Genomic DNA, 17,468 nt, shown 5'->3' with positions numbered 1-17,468 from the left:
AAAAAACCAAACACCGCATATTCTCACTCATAGGTGGTAATTGAACAATGAGAACTCATGGACACAGGAAGGGTAACATCACACTTTGGGGACTGTTGTGGGGTGGGGAGAGGGGGGAGGGATAGCATTGGGAGATATACCTAATGCTAGATGATGAGTTAGTGGGTGCAGCGCACCAGCATGGCACATGTATACATATGTAACTTACCTGCTCATTGTGCACATGTACCATAAAACCTAAAGTATAATAATAATAATAATAAAGTAAAAAATTAAAAAAAAAAGAAAATATGTGCTCATCGCCTCATCAAAATATAGTTACAAACAGAGTTATTATTTAGCTAGTGACACTGTATCAAAATAATGGTCACAAGAACAATGTTGAAATGTCAATAATGAATTGGAAATTACAAGGATGATTCTATGAATAATTTGCATACCAGTTTATATCACTTGGTAAAAAGTCATAATACACAGTTTATTCACAGAATAAAAAGAACATTTAAAAAAAAAAAAAAAAGGTCTTTCCAATGCTGACAGTGGGGTGTTGAAGTCTACAACTGTTATTATATTGAGGTCTATCTTTTTTGTTAGCTCTAATAATATTTGCTTTATATATGTGGGTGATCCAGTGTTGGGTGCATATATATTTAAACTTGTTATATCGTCTTGCTGAATTGACCCCTTTTATCATTATATAGTGACCTTCTTTGTCTCATAGTTTTTGTCTTGAAATCTATTTTTTTAATATAAATATAGTTACTCCTGTTCTTTTTTGTTTTTCATTGGCATGGAATATCTTTTTTCATCCCTTTCTTTTCAGTCTATATGTGTCTTTAAGGGTGACTTGCATTACTTATAGGCAATAGATTCTTGGGTCTTGTTTTTTTTCCATACATTCAGCCACTCTGTGTTTCTTGACTGGAGTGTTTAGTCCATTTAAATTCAATGTTGTTTCTGGTAAGAAATAACTTACTCCAGTTATTTTATTACTTGTTTTCTGATTGTTTTGTGGTTTTTCTCTTCTATTTTTTTTTTTTTTTTTTTTTGAGATGGAGTCTCGTTCTGTCACCCAGGCTGGAGTACAGTGGCATGATCTCGGCTCACTGCAAGCTCCGCCTCCTGGGTTCATGCCATTCTCCTGCCTCAGCCTCCCCATTAGCTGGGACTACAGGCACTCGCCACCACATCCGGCTAATTTTTTTGTATTTTTAGTAGAGACGGGGTTTCACCGTGTTAGCCAGGATGGTCTCAATCTCCTGACCTCATGATCCACCCGCCTCAGCCTCCCAAAGTGCTAGGATTACAGGTGTGAGACACTGTGCTCTTTTACTTCTGTCTTCCTTTAGTGATGGTGAATTTTGGTGGTCATATGATTTAGTTTCTTGCTGTTAATTTTTTTGTAACCATTGTATGTTTTTTTTGGTTTGGGCTTACCATCAGGATTGCAAATTCTATCTTATAACCCATTATTCTATCCTGACAAAAACTCAACACTGTGCATAAAGAAACAAGCAAAAAGAAAACTAATAAAAACTCCATACTTTAACTTCATCACTCCAGTTTTTAACTTTCTGTTGTTTCTATTTATATCTTAGTGTACTGTCTATTACTTGAAAAGTTTTTATAATATTATTTTTGACTGATTCATTATTTAGACTTTCTGTTTAGGATAAGAGAAGTTTAAACACCACAATTACACTGTTAGAATATCCTGGGTTTTGGTATATTTACCTTTCCTAGTGAATTTTGTACCTTCAGGTGATTACTTATTGCTTATTAATGTCCTTTTTTTGTGATTGAAGTACTCCCTTTAGCATTTCTTTTAGGATAGGTGTGGTGTTGATGAAATGCCTCATTTTTTGTTTGTCTTTGAAAAGTCTGTATTTCTTCTTCATGTTTGAAGGATATTTTCACTAGATGTCCTATTCTAGGGTAAAAGATTTTTTTCTTAAGCACTTTAAAGATGCCATGCCACTCTCTCACGGTCTGTGAGGTTTCCACGGAAAAGTCTGCTGACATACTTACTGGGGTTCCTTTGTATGTTATTTGTTTCTTTTTTCTTGCTGCTTTTAGGATTCTTTTTAAAAATGTTTTATCTTTGGGAGTTTGATTATTAAATGCCATGTGATGGTCTTCTTTGGGTTCAATCTGCTTGGTGATCTATAACCTTCTTGTACTTGGATATTGATATATTTCTCTAAATTTGGAAAGTTCTTTGTTATTATCCCTTTAAAGAAATTTTCTATCCTATATTTTTCTCTACCTTCTCTTTAAGGCCAATAACTCTTAGATTTACTCTTTTGAGGCTATTTTCTAGATCATGTTGGTTTGCTTCATTGTTTTTTTTTTCTTTCTTGTTTTGTCACCTCTGACTGTATTTTCAAATAGCCTGTCTTCCAGCTCACTAATTTTCTGCTTGATCAATTCTGCAATTAAAAGACTCTGATGCATTCTTCACTATGCCACTTGCATTTCTCATCTCTAGAATTTCTGCTTAAGTCTTTCTAACTATTTCAATTTATTTGTTAAATTTATCTGGTAGAATTCTGAATTCCTTCCTCGTGTTTTTCTGAATTTCTTTGTGTTTCCTCAAGGGAGCTATTTTGAATTCTTTGTCTGAAAGGTCACACAACTCTGTTTCTTCAAGGTTGCTTCCTGGTGGCTTACTTAGTTCATTTGGTGAGGTCATGTTTTCCTTGATGGTATTGATGCTAGCAGATGTTGTTTGGTGTCTGGGCATTGAAGAGTTAGGTATTTGTTGTAGTCTTCACTGAGTGGGCTTGTTTGTAACTTTCCTTCTTGAGAAGGCTTTCCAGATATTCAAAAGGACTTGGGTGTTGTGATCTAAGCTTTATCTGCTTTCAGAGGCACCCCAAACCCAGTAACACTATGATTCTTACTGACTCATAGGGATATTGCCTTAGAGGTCTTGGACAAGATCCAGAAGAATTCTCTGGATTACCAGGTAGAGACTCTCATTCTCTTCCCTTACATTCTCCCAGAGTGTGATATGGTTTGTCTCTGTGTCCCTTTTAAATATAAGTTTCAATTCCAAATCCTATCTTTGTGAATGAGTTAACTGAATGCTTTTAAGAGCACCCAAGTTATATGTTGAATGCTTTGCTGCTTAGCACTGGCCCAGAGGGCTAGGAGGGCTAAAAGGGAACAATGGTTTTCTGGGCCAAGCCTTGAACCCTGTTGCTCTGTGTTGCCTCAGGACATGGCACCCTGCATCCCAGCTACTCCAGCTCCAGTGTGGCTAAAAGGAGCCAAGGTACACATCAGGCCATTGCTTCACAAGAGCAAGCCACAAGCCTTGGTGGCTTCCACTTTGTGTTGGGATTGAAGGTGCCCAGAGGACAGGAATTGAGCTTTGGGAGCCTCTGCCTAGATTTCAGAGGATGTATGGAAATGCCTGGATATCCAGGCAGAAGTCTGCTTCAGATGTATAGCCCTGATGGAGAACCTCTACTAGGGCAGTGTATTAGTCCATTTTTATGCTGCAGATAAAGATATACCCAAGACTGGGTAATTTTGAAAGAAAAAGAGGTTTAGTGGACTCACAATTCCACATGGCTGGGGAGGCCTCTCAATCATGGTAGAAGGTGAAAGGTACATTTTACATGGTGGCAGGCAAGAAAGAGAATGAGAACCAAGTGAAAAGGGAAACACCTTATAAAATCATCAGATCTCATGAGACTTATTCAGTACCACAAGAACAGTATGAGAGAGACTGCCCCCATGCTTCAATGATCTCCCACCAGGTCCCTCCCACAACACATGGGAATTATGGGAGCTACAATTCAAGGTGAGATTTGGGTGGGGGCCCAGCCAAACCATATCAGGTAGTGCAGAGGGGAAACATGGGGTTGGAGATCCCCCCTAGAGTCCCCACTGGGGCACTGCCTAGTGGAGCTATGAGAAGAGGGACACTGTCCTCCAGATCTCAGAATGGTAGATCCACCAACAGCTTATACCATGCACCTGGAAAAGCCACAAGCACTCAGTGTCATCCCTTGAAAGAAGCCAGTGAGGGTGTTCTACCCTGCAAAGCCACAGGGGCAGAGCTGCCCAAGGCCTTGAGAGCTAACCCTTTGCATCAGCCTGCCCTGGATGTGAGACATGGAGTCAAAGGAGATTATTTTGGAGCTTTAAGATTTAATGACTGCCCTGCTGGGTTTCAGACTTGCATGGGGCCTGAAGCCCCTTTGTTTTGGCAATTTTTTTCCATTTATAATGGGAGCTTTTACCCAATGTGTGTATCCCCATTGTATCTTGGGAGTAACTAACTTGTTTTTTATTTTACAGGGTCATAGGTGGAAGGAACTAACCTTGTTTCAGATGAGACTTTGGACTTGGACTTTTGAGTTAATGCTGGAATGAGTTAAGAATTTAAGGGACTGTTGGGAAGGCATGATTGGTTTTGAAATGTGAGGAGAAGGACATGAGATTTGAGAGGAGCCAGGGGAAGAATGATGTGGTTTGGCTCTGTGCCCCCACCCAAATCTCATCTTGAATTGTAACCCTGCATGTTTCGGTGGAGGGACCTAGTGGGAGGTGATTGAATCATGGGGGTGGATATCCCCCTTGCTGTTCTTATGATAGTGAGTGAGTTATTAGGAGAGCTGGTTGTTTAAAAGAGTGTGGCACTTCCTCCTTCACTTGCTCTCTCTCCTGCTTGACTATGGTAAGACATGCTTGCTTTCCCTTTCCCTTCTGCCATAATTGTAGGTTTCCTGAAGCCTCCCAGTCATGCTTTCTCTTAAGCCTACAGAACTGTGAGTCAATTAAACCTCTTTTCTTCATAAATTACCCAGTCACAGGTAGTTCTTTATAGTAGTGTGAGACTGGACTAATACAGAGTTTCTCTCTGTGTTCTGAGCCACCTAAAGCTGGGGGTGGAGTGGCACAAATACTCCTGTGGCCACCACCACTATGACTGTGCTGGATCGGACCTGAAGTGAGCACAGCAGTAGTTCCTGCCCAAGGCCTGCTGTAACCACTTCCTAGCTACACTGCCTATGTTCACTCAAGGCCCTGGGGCCATACAATTATTATGTGGCAAAGCCATCTTTGACTGTGTCCTTTCATTCAAGGTAGGAAGCTCCCCCAGCCTTCAGGTTGGGCCAGAGGTGCTACACAGGAGTCAGGAACTAGGGTTAAAAACCTTGGAGGTCTACCTGTTGTTCTATTGTACTGTAGCTGAGCTGGTACTTAAACCACAAGACACAGTTCTTCGCACTCTTCTTTCCCCTTTCCAAAGGCAGAGGAGTCTCACTCTGTAGCCACCACCACCACAGGTCAAGGGGAGTACTGCCAGACTATTGCCAAAGTTTTCTTAAGTTCAAAGGGCTCTTAAGTCAGTTTGTGGTAAATACTGCCTGGTCTATGACTCACCCTTCAGGGCACTGGGCTCTCTGCTGGCCTAGGGCAGGTCCAGATATGCTGTCCATGTATCAAGTCCATGGAATCAGGGACCCCAAGAGTCTGCTTGGTGCTGTATCCACCTCTGGCTGTGCTGGTACCTATGATACAAGACAAAGTCCCCTTTACTTTTCCCTATAGTTTTCTCAAGCAGAAGGAGTTTTGCCCCGTAGCCACCAGAGCTGGTAATTTGCTGAGTCTCACCTGAAGTCAGCAGCTCTTAGAGGCTTACCAATGCCCTCAACGTAGTACCTGGGTATTGCTTCTGGTTATTCAGGCCTCAAGGGTTCTTTAGTTAGCAGGTGATGAATGCTTCCAGAATTGGGTCATTCTCTTCAAGGCAGCAGGTTCCCTTCTTGGCCAGGGTGTGTCTACAATTGTCATCTAGAAAGACAAAGTCTTCCCCACTTTTCCCTCTCCTTAAGTGGAAGCCAGGGGTCTTTTTTGGAGCTGGGAGCTTTCCAGCCTGGGGTTAAGGGAGGGGTGATGTCAGCACTCCCTTAGCAACCCCAGCTGGTGTCTCAGTAAGTCACATGTCTCCCCAGTCCACCGTATCTTGGCCCAGTTCAGCACTGTAACTCTCCTATGAGTTACAGTCTTTATGGCCTAGGCTGCCTTTCAAGTTTATTTAGAGCACAAAGCACTATAGCCTGCAGTGGCAAGGTTTGCAGGAACTTGTTCTTGCGGGGGTGGGAGGGGCAATTGGTGGGGCCTTCTATTCTGCCATCTTGCTTCACTCTTCCTAATCTTATTGGGAAGGCATTTAGATTCTCACCATTAAGTATGATTCTGGATGCTGGCTATAGGTTTTTTGTACATGTTCTATTCCAAGCAAGGAAGCTCCCCCATTTTTATTTTGCTGAGTTTTTTATTACAGATGGGGGTTGGAGTTTGTCAAAAACATTTTCTACATCTGTTGATATGATCATGTGCTTTTTAAATTTTTAGCCTGTTAATATACTAGACTATATTAATTGATTTTTGAATGTTGAACCTGTTTGCCTACTTGGAATTAATTTCACTTGGTTGTGGTATATAATTCTTTTTATAAATTGTTTGATTCAATTTGTAAATTTTTTGAGGGTTTTTGCATCATGTTTATGAGAGATATTGGACTCTTGTTTTTCTGTCTTGTATTTTTCTGGTTTTGGCAATAGGCCAATGCTGGCCTTATAGAGTGAGTTAGAAAGTGTTCCCTCTGCTTCTATTTTTTAGAAGAAATTGTAGAGAACTGGTATAATTTCTTCATTGAATATTTGGTCAAGTTTACCAGTGAATTGATGGGCGAGGCAACACATGCCTGTAGTTTTACATACTCGGGAGGCTGAGGCAGGAGCCCAGGAATTCAATGCCAAACTGGGCAACATAATAAGACCCTGTCCCAACACTTCCCCCCAAAATTACCAGTGAACCCATCTGGGCCTGGTGTTTTCGTTTTGTTTCTGAAAGTAATTAATTATTGATTTAATTTGTTAGTAGATACAGGCTTACTGAAAATATCTCTTTCTCCTGTATGAGTTTTGATGAATGGTGCATTGCAAGGAATTGGTTCATTTTATATAAGTTTTCAAATTTGTGGGCATAGAGTTGTTCTTTTTTTTTTTTTTTTTTTAGCTATCCCTTTAATGTCTATGGAAATTGTAGTTATATCTCCTCTATCATTTTTTGATATTAGTAATTTGTGTCTTTTCTAGCCTGGTTAGAGACGTACCAATTTTATTGATATTTTTTAAAGAACAGCTTTGGATTTTATTTATTTTCTCTATTAATTTCCTGTTGCAATTTTGCTGATTTTTAGCTGTAATTTTTATTTATTTTTTCTTACACTTACTTTGGACATATTTAGCTCTTCTTTCTCTAAGTTCTTCTTTTTGCTAAGGCAGGAAACTTAGATAATTGATTTTGCATCTTTCTTCTTTTCTAGTATATACATTCATTGCTATAAATTTCCTTCTAAACATTGCTTTAACTTCACCTTGCAAATATTGACTAGTTGTATGTTCATTTTCATTTAGGTTGAATTATTTTTAATTTTTCTCAGACTTCTTCAGCCCATGTCCATGTATTATTTAGAAGTTTGTTGTTTAATATCCTTGTATTTTGAGATTTTCCTAGCTATGTTTCTGTTATTAATTTCTAGTTTAATTCAGTTATGGTCTAAGAGCATACTTTGTATGATTTCTATTTCAACTATTTTCATTTGTATAAATTTATGGGGTACTGGTGTAATTTTGTTACAGGCATAGATTGTACATTTGTGAAGTCAGGGCTTTTACAGTAAACTTCATCTGAATAATGTACATTGTACCCATTAAATAATTTTTAATTATCCACCCCTCCCACTCCTTCACCCTTTTGCATCTTCATTGTCAATCATCCCATCTAAGTTAATATGCATACATTATTTAGCTCCCATTTATAAGTGAGAACATGTAGTATTTGCTTTTCTGCATCTGACTTGTTTCACAGAAGATAATGGCCTCCAGCTTCATATTTCTGCAAAAGACATGATTTCATTCTTTTTTGTGGCTGAATATTATTCCATTTTATATATGTCACAATTTTTTTAACCAGTCATCTGTTGTTGATGGACACTTAGGTTGATTCCATATCTTTGCTGCTGTGAATAGTGCTGTGATAAACATATGGAGGAAGATATTTTATATACATATATTTCCTTTTGGTTGTTACCCAGTAATGAGATTACTGGATCTTGGTAGTTCTTTTTCTTTGCAACATTTCCATACTGTTTTTGATAGAGGTTGTACTAATTTACATTCCCAAGAACAATGTATCCTTTTCTCTGCATCCTCACCAACATCTGATTTTTTTGGTCTTTTTATTAATAGCTATTCTAACTGGTATAAAATTGTATCTCCTTGTGGTTTTAATTTGCATTTATCTGATGATTAGTGATGTTGAGCCTTTTTTTATGTATGCCTGCTGGCTATTTGCATGTATTCTTTAAAATAATTTTATTTTATGTGAGTACTTAGTAAGTTTATATACTTATGGGGTATATGAGATACTTTGATGAAGGCATACAATGTGTAATAATCACATCAGGATAAGTGGGGTATCCATCACAACATGCATTCATCCTTTGTGTTACAAATCATCCAATTATACTTTTAGTTAACTTAAACTGTACAATTAAATTATTAACTGTGGTCACTCTGTTGTACTATCAAATACTAGATTTTATTTATTCTTTCTAACAAATTATTTGTACCCATTAACCATCCTCATTCTGCAACCCCCACCACCCACTATTCTTCCCAGATTCTGGTAATCACCATTGTAATCTCTAACTCCATGAGTTCAGTTGTTTTAATTTTTAGCTCCTACAGATGAATGAGAACATCCAAATTTTTTCTTTCTATGCCTGGCTTATTTCACTTAACATAATGACCTCCAGTTCTATCCATGTTGTTACAAATGACAGGATCTCATTCTTTTTTATGACTGAATAATAATCCATTGGGTATATTGTACCATGTTTTATTTATCCATTTATCTGTTGATGGACACCTAGGCTGTTTGCATGTCTTCTTTTGAGAAATGTTTATTCATGTCTTTTACCCACTTTTTAGTGGGATTATTTGTTTATTTTTCATTGAGCTTTTTGAGTTCCTTGTAAATTTTGTATATTAGTTCTCTGTCAGATGCGTAGCTTGCAAATATTTTCTCCCATTTAAAATGTTGTGTCTTCACTGTGTTATTTCTTTTGATGTGCAGGAGGTTTTTAGCTTAAGTTGTATTTGTCAATTTTTGTTTTGTTGCCTCTGCTTTTGAAATCTTAGTCATGAATTCTTTGCCTAGACCAATGTCCAGAAGAATTTTCTCTAGGTTTTACATTTAAGTCTTTGATCCATCTTGAGTTGATTTTTGTATATGGTGGGAGATAGGGGTCAAGTTTCATTCTTCTGCATATGGCAATTCAAATTTCCCAGCACCATTTACTGAAAAGGGTGTCGTTTCCCCATGTATGTTTTTTATTTTGTCAGAGATCAGTTGGCTGTAAACAAGTGACTTTATTTCTGGGTCATCTATTCTATAAATGTCTTCCTTTTTTTGGTTACTATAGCTTTGTAATATAATTTGAAGTCAGGTAATATGATGCCTTCAGCTTTTTTTTTCTTTCGGAGGATTGCTTTGGGTATTTGGACTCTATTTGATTCCATATTAATTTTAGAATTATTTTCCTAACTGTAAAAGATGACATTGATATTTTGATAGGAATTACACTTAATTCATAGATTGTTTTGTGCAGTATAATCATTTTAATCATATTAATTCTTCTGATGCATGTGCATGGGATTTTTGTATTTGTTTATGTCATCTTATGTCAGCCGATGATTTCTTTCATCAGCGTTTTGTAGTTTTCCTTGTAGAGATTTTTTTTCACCTCCTTGGTTTTATGTATATAATATATATTAATATATATTATATATATAAACTGATATACATTTATATATAATATATAAACTGATATACATTTATATATAATATATAAACATATATTTATAATAGATAAATATATATTTTTCCAGATGTATCTTTTTGTAGCTATTATAAATGGAATTGCCTTCTCGACTTTGTTCTTAGCTAGATCACTATTGTTGTATAGAAATGCTACTGATTTGTGTACATTAATTTTGTGCCCTGAAACCTTACTGAATTTATCGATCAAACCTGAGTGGTTTTTTTTTTTTTTGCATCTGTCTAATTTTTAATGTGCATTTTATCCTAGAATGTGGTCTGCCTTGGTGAATGTTTACTGCGAGTTTGAAAAGAATGTGTATGCTGCTGTTGCTGGTTGAATACTCTATCAATGTCACTAAGATCCAGTTGATTGATGACACTCTTCAGTTCAACTGTGTCCTTATAGATTTCCTCTATACTGGATCTGGATCTGTCAATTACTGAGAGAAGGGTGTTGAAATCTCCAACGATAACATTGGATCCATCTATTTCTCCTTGCAATTCTATCAGTATTTGCCTTACATATTTTGATGCTCTCTTGCTAAGGATAATTGTTTGTCTTCTTGGAAAATTAACCTCTTTATCATTATATAATGCTCCTCTTATCCTTGATAATTTTCTTTACTATGAAGTCTCCTTTTTCTGAAATTAATATAGCTACTCCAACTTCCTTTTATGAGTGTTAGCATGGTATATCTTTTTATTATTATTATTATTATACTTTAAATTTTAGGGTACATGTGCACCATGTCTGTTGTGGGGTGGGGAGAGGGGGGAGGGATAGCATTGGGAGATATACCTAATGCTAGATGATGAGTTAGTGGGTGCAGTGCACCAGCATGGCACATGTATACATTTGTAACTAGCATGGTATATCTTTCTTGGTACCTTTCCTTTTAATCTCTTCATGGCTTCGACAGCATATATTCGAGTCTTATGTTTTAAATCTACTCTGATAGTCTCTGTCTTATAATTGGTGTATTTAGAACATTGACATTTTAAGTTATTATTAACATAGGTGGATTTATACTTATCATTTTCACTACTGTTTTCTCTTTATTGATCTTGTTCTTTGTGTTTTTGTCTTCCACTCTGGTTTTAATTGCACATTTTGTATGATTCCATTTTGTCTCCTCTTTAGGCATACAAATTATACTTCTTCTTAAACTTTTTAAAAGTGGTTGCCTTTGAGTCTGCAATATACATTTAGAAGTAATCCAAGTCCTCTTTTGAATAATATGTATCACTTCCCATGTAGTGAAAATATAACAGATTATTTCCAATTCCTCCCTCCAGTCCCTTATAACATTGATGTCATTCATTTTATTTATCTATAAGCTTTAATTGCTAAATACATACCTGCTGCTATTATTTTGAACAAACTGTCATCTGTTAGATTAATCAAGAGTCATTGAGGGAAGTGGGGATGGATGTAAGTGACTTACATTATTTAATCCCTGTGTGCGAGGCTAGGCTCAATACTCTATGGCATGAGTGTGTCACCCTGAGAAATAGATATTATTCTCATTTTTCTGTGGATGAGGCATAGAGAAGTAAAAGTATTACCATAACGTGCCCACTTCTTCACCTCTGTCACCAATCTGTTTATTACAAACTGCTGCCATCTCTCAAATATACCAAGCTTACTTCTACCTCAAGGTCTTTGCCCTGGTGGTTTCTTCAGCCTAAAACACTCTTGCCCTTAGCCTGATGGCTCAGTCTCATTTCATTCACTTCTCTGCTCCAGTATCACATGGCAGAGGTGTTTTCCCTGATATCTCAAATAACAACCCCCATCATTCTGGCCTCTTACTCCACTTCATTTTTAGAGTACTTGCCAGCACCCAGCATGTTGCATATTTGTTTTTGTCTGTCTTTTTTCACTAGAGTGTGAACTCTTTGAGGGATTCATGAAGAAAGGGTCCTTGTCTGACTTGTTTTCCCTTGTACCTTAGTTCCTGAACAGGCCTGGTACCCAGTCAGTCACTAGCCTAAGGTCACACAGCTAGCGACTAGGAAAGTCAGCTTTCTAACCTGTCTGTGGAGCTCAAACTGGCATTCTTTCTCCTGCTCCTCAGAATACCTGCTCATTTCTTCAATGACTCGAGCTGATTTCAAACTAGACTTGGAAGAGATTTGGCTTTGGGAGGGGAGATCAGGGAGCAGGGCCCAGTAGAGAAGAGGCAAAGTAATATCTTGGAGATTATGTGTGGCAGAGAAAGGCTTTTCCTTCTCCCAAGAGAGGAGAAGAGGCAGTGGGCAGAAGATGAGGAAGAGGTAGGCAAGTGTAGTGGAAGGAACTCAGTGGCTGTCTCTGTGATGTCATTTCACAGGTGCCAGGAAAGTTCCCTCCCCCTAAATTTCTTTCCCAGATGCCTGAAATTCTACTTGCAGTGATTCATTTCTTTTCAGGAAGTTACCAATGGATTTTCACAGAAGATAAGACTGGATGTAAGCCCCCTGGAATGAAAGAGATTTCTCTGAATCTTGAGGCAACTCTTTGTGAGGATCTGAGGAATAATTTGAGAAGAGTATCCCAGACACATGGGGCCTTGGGAGGGCTACAGAGGATGTCAATGCAAGAAAGGGGTGAGATCCTTCTGTTTTTGCTGAGAGGTGTTCTAGCCTCTTGCTACTCAAAATTTGGTCCACAGATCAGCAACATTAGCATCATCTGGTAACTTGTTGGAAATGAAGAACCTAAGGTCCCACTCCAGACCAGAATCAGAATCTGTATTTTAGAAAGATCTACATATTATTCATGTATACATTCAAGTGTGAGAAGCTAGAGTTATTTGTAGTTACTGTTCTTTTATTTCCATTGTTATATAGTAGTCCATTGTCTGAATATACTACAACTTATATATCCAGAAGCTAGAAACTTCTAGAGTAGTAAATATGCCTATGGCAGGCAATATGCATAATACAGACTTTCAAAGCATACTTTTTTCATATAGCAACAGTAATTTTTTTCACATCTGAGGGATCACCAACACAATAACCCATTGGTAGAATATGAATTTCAGGTGTCTGATCATACAAATGTAGTAAGCCCAGCAAAAGAAAGGTTTTCCTGAGTCTTATTTGCTTTTTCTCAAGCTAACTAACCCTTCTCTTGCCCCAGGTGGACTGGCATTGCTCTTCAGTCATTTGCTTGGGTTTTGTCCCTCTCAGGTCCTTCCCAACAACATGGGGCAGGCACTATCTTATCTCTTGATCCATGGCAGTGTCCTACCATGAGCAAGAACAGACATCAGAGGCCTCTACTTCACTTTTTAAACTTCTCAAATGACTCAAGGTCCTTTTCTCTCAATCCTAGTTCAGATTTAGACTTAAAGATGGAAAAAAGGACAGTTATTGAACCCCAAGAAGACCAGGCAATTTAGAGGTTTAAAGAATAGAAGCTTTGGACAGTGCTTGGCACACATCCTATTGATTTCCTATTTCTCTCCCTATGAGAGGCTCAAGTTCCTAGGATTCCCCCACCTTTGATGCTTTCTGGGGTGATTCTTAGCGGAGAAAGTTCCCTCCTTTCTTCCTCCCAATCCCTCTACGGTGATGTGGTCTGATGGTGCCTGCCTTGTAGATTGACAAGATAACAGTATCTAAAGCATACAATTCACATAACTCAAAGAATGATAGGTACACCTGTATCTAACTTGCTTGCACACCAAGGGGAGCCATAGCCTGTGTTTTTTGTGTTAAAACATTGTGAGGCAGCTGCTGCACTGAATGCTTTACTCAGGAGAGTGACAGCAGAAAATAATTGTAAGAAGAGTTGAAGTGTGGAATTAAGCCTATGAAGGAAAGGAAGAAGATGGAGAAGTGGGCAGAAAAACAAGTCAGATAATCTGAAGAGGCAAGACAGGAACATTTAGGTTGACACTTATGCTTTTGTGCTGTGGTTTTGAAATTTCATTTTGAGAAAGGAAGATCTCTGAAGTAGGAATGCATTCTGATTGATAATGCAGAGAAGTAATAGCAGCTCCCAGGTCTGGTTATATGTTTGAAATAGTGGCTATACCTAGGTCTGGATATTTGGATAATGTTCCCTAGAAATTTTTCTCTTTAAGTAAAAAATCTTAAACTGCTGCAAGGTTATTGGGGCTGTCTGGGCTTAGGCCAGGGAGGTATGTCAGGCTGTCCAAGGTGTTGATTAATGAGGCTTGGAGAAGGAGCCTCAGTTTCTAATTAGCAACAAATGTGCACAGAATGAAAAACAACATTGGTGAAATGCTATCTCATTCTTAGGTCCTAGTTCTAAAACTCCAGCATGCCTCAGAATCACTCAGCATGCTTGTTAAATATGTAGATGCCTTGGTTCCAACTCCCAGAGATTCAGTTTCTTGTGGTTCTGACTGAGGTGGTCCAGATCAAACTTTGAGAAACATTGTTTATCAGAAAATATACTGGGCAAATGAAAACTTTTTTAATAAGCAATGATTTTTCTCCTCTCCAGGCCTTAGTGTACCTATCAGTATTTACCATTTTAGATTGACCACACCAGATGTTTCCCATGGTCTTTAGATGTGTATGTGCAAATTAGTCAGTGAGTATCCTATGAAAGAGAAGGTGGGAGCATGAAAGCTAAGAAAAATGTCTGGGCCCCACACGTGAAAGAGGCCCTAAACAAACCAGGAGTATGGTCAGATAAGTAGGCTGGGGAAGGATTGAAGGAGCTGAGATTGTATAGCTTCAAAAGTGAAAACTCCGAGAGATGTGGCTTTTGGCTTAAGGAGAGCTGATATGGGGAAGAAGGAATACCCTGTTGGGTCTGTGTGCCTCCGATGTGTTAAAGGGAAAGTGAGAGGAAACTAGTATTTATTGAATATATACTAATCTGAAAGCTACAGGATGGCAGGTTTAAGCTCCACAAAAAGACATTTCTAATGATGGATGGGCTGCCACAAGGGTAATGAGGCACCCATCACTGGAAGTGTGCAAACCAATTATATATTTCATATATGTGGATGCCACAGGGAAGAATTAATCATTAAGTAGTGATGCTAGCAATGGTGCTTGAGGAGTGAGGGAAGGAGAGGGCTGGACCAGATGGTTTTTAAAGTCCTTTGGCAAAACACTAAGAGTAAATAAAGTTAGTCTTTTTCATGCCTGCTTCCCTATTCTGTGACCTCTGAACCACAGACTCCTTATGCTGCCTGCCTAGCCTGTCAAAAGATAGACTGAGGCTTCTGGGACCTGAGCAACCCTTTCACTCCTCAGAGACATTGGCATTTTAAAAGCAGAGAAGCATAAGAACTAATGCAGAACCTAATGGTAGCATTTTGGGTATGTCATTTGCAGATGTCCTGAACCCTCAATGCAGAGGCTGTTGTTCACATTATTTCTACATATAAGGTTGTTCCTAGGCATAAAGAGCCCCTGTATAGAGCCTGGGAACATGTAGGTTTATCCACCTGTTGGTATTATCTTGCCCTAGGCTTTGAGCACCTGTGATGTCAGAAAAATCTGGAAATTTTCAAAGAGTCAGTTACCAGCATCTGGTCTGAGGATTCCCAGCTATAGGTTTTCTGTCATGTAAAAGGATGCACAATTTTAGAACATAATTGTTTTGTGTGTATTGGGTGGTGGGGAAGAACATGAATAATGAGAAAATAACATAGATGTTAAAGCTGTAAAACTGGCTTGAAAATTAAGCAAAGGGGCTGAAGAACTGAAGCACCTCCATCTGATGACTGTCTGACCCCTTGATTCTGTGTAAATAGCTGAAGGAGGGAGGTGTGAGAGAAGGCAGCCTTGTGGAGTATTAGAAGGTATACTGGGCTGCAAGCAGCCCTGCTACTAAGGACCTCAAGCAAACTGATTTCTTTCTCTGGTCCTTAGTGATACTCTCTGTAAGGTGAGGAGCTTGGCTCATGAGACAGGAAGAGGAGTTGGGCCAGAGCCTGATCCCCATTGGTCAGGTAAGATGTAACATTCTCATTAATCTTACCTCCAATCCTTGAATGCCCACATGGCAGAGCGTGAAGGGCCCTGAGAGGCCATTGGAAAGGCAGTAGAGGGTGATGTTTCAGAGCACAGCTAGTCCTCAGTATCAATATTGAGTCTTTTACCTAGGAGTTATGTGGCTTTGGGAAAGCCACTTAACTTCTCATTGTTTCCATTTATACAAGGAGCACCTAATAGCATCTGCCTCACAGGATTGTTGGGAATATGGAGTGAGACAGTGGTTGCCAGTACTCAGCACAGTTTATGCCAGAGTAAGGGCTGAATAAATGCAGTAGTTGTTATTATGATAATCATTCCACTGCTTCTGGTGTCCTTGACTTTTATCCACATCACACCATGGACAGGAGTTTTGTTGCTTAAGTAGGGAAAAGTTTGCAAATCATGATTGTCACAGCAAGAAGAGGCTATTTGCCTCTGCTTCCTCTCTGGAGAGAGAGACAGGTGGAGTGGTATCTTCTTCCTCTATTGGCTTTGGGCTAGGGCTTGTGGTTACTTCTGGGCTGAGCACATCCACAAACCTCTGTTTTTCGCTACTCACGCCTTTAGCAGGGAAGTGCTCCTGCTGGCTTGGAGGATGTGAGCCAGGGAGTAGTGAACTGTTTTCCTCCAGCTGGGAATTTGGCCAGGGAGTGGAGGAAACACAGACTGGGGTGGGGCCAGGCTTTGTAGCTGGTAAGCATGAACAATAGGAGGAGAGGGCCCCAGCTGGAATACCTGAGCAGGGAAGAAAGAGAAAAAAGATAGACAGATGAGCGCTCCAGTGGCCTCAGGGCCCTACCTGCCCAGTTTAGTTCACATTCTAGTGTTAGCCAAGTGGGTTCTGTACTAATTTCTCCCATCAAGTCTCCCATATGTGCTTGAAAATAGTGTTTCTTTGTGAGTCAGTGAACTGTGATAATGGAGAATATGCATGCATGCATTCATTACATACTGAGGGGCAGTGTAATGGAATGGTTAAGATCAGGACTGAAGCTAGACTGCTTGGGTTTGAATCCTTTCTCCAAAACTTACCAGCTGTGTTCATTTAGTTCTCTGAGCCTCAGTTTCCACATCTTTAAAATGCAGATAATAATACATACCTTGTAGGCTTGTTGTCAGTATTAAGTAAGTTTATAGATGAAAACAGTGCCTGTAATACAGTGACCATTCTACGAGTGATTATTATTGCCTTTAAATCAACAAGCAGTTAAATCAACAATTAAGTCACCAATGTTGACTCTGTGCCATGCTGGATACAGAACATAAAAACGATGTATAAGATGTAGTACCTGCTCTGAAGGACCTCATATGTGGTGGTGTAATGCAAATAACCTAGAATGATGAGGCTGAAGACCTGAGTTTAATACCTTGCTCTACTACCCAAAACTGTACAATAGTAGGTTGAAGTGGAGGCCATCTGGTCCAACATTTCTCTCTTGCAATCTGATACATAAACTCCCGACTGCCTGCCATACAAGGATAGTCAGATTCTGTTTGCATGCCTTCAGAACAAGGAGCTCACTCCCTGTCCAGGTAAGCCATGATACATTATTTAATTACTCTAGGCCTCAATTTTGTCATCCATTAAAATTATGGAAAATAATATA

At 38.9% G+C, this 17,468-nt stretch overlaps 1 pseudogene; it reads right to left on the bottom strand.

The window, feature by feature from the left end:
* Positions 1 to 17,029, bottom strand: part of LOC100454420 (heterogeneous nuclear ribonucleoprotein D0-like) — a 95,438-nt pseudogene extending 78,409 nt beyond the window's left edge.
* Positions 17,030 to 17,468: the final 439 nt, after the last annotated feature.

This window comes from Pongo abelii, chromosome X (genome assembly GCF_028885655.2).
Source record: "Pongo abelii isolate AG06213 chromosome X, NHGRI_mPonAbe1-v2.0_pri, whole genome shotgun sequence".
In the NCBI taxonomy this organism is placed as follows: Eukaryota; Metazoa; Chordata; class Mammalia; order Primates; family Hominidae; genus Pongo; species Pongo abelii.
Note: the sequence above shows the minus strand (reverse complement) of the source record. Positions and strands in the feature narration are given on the sequence as shown.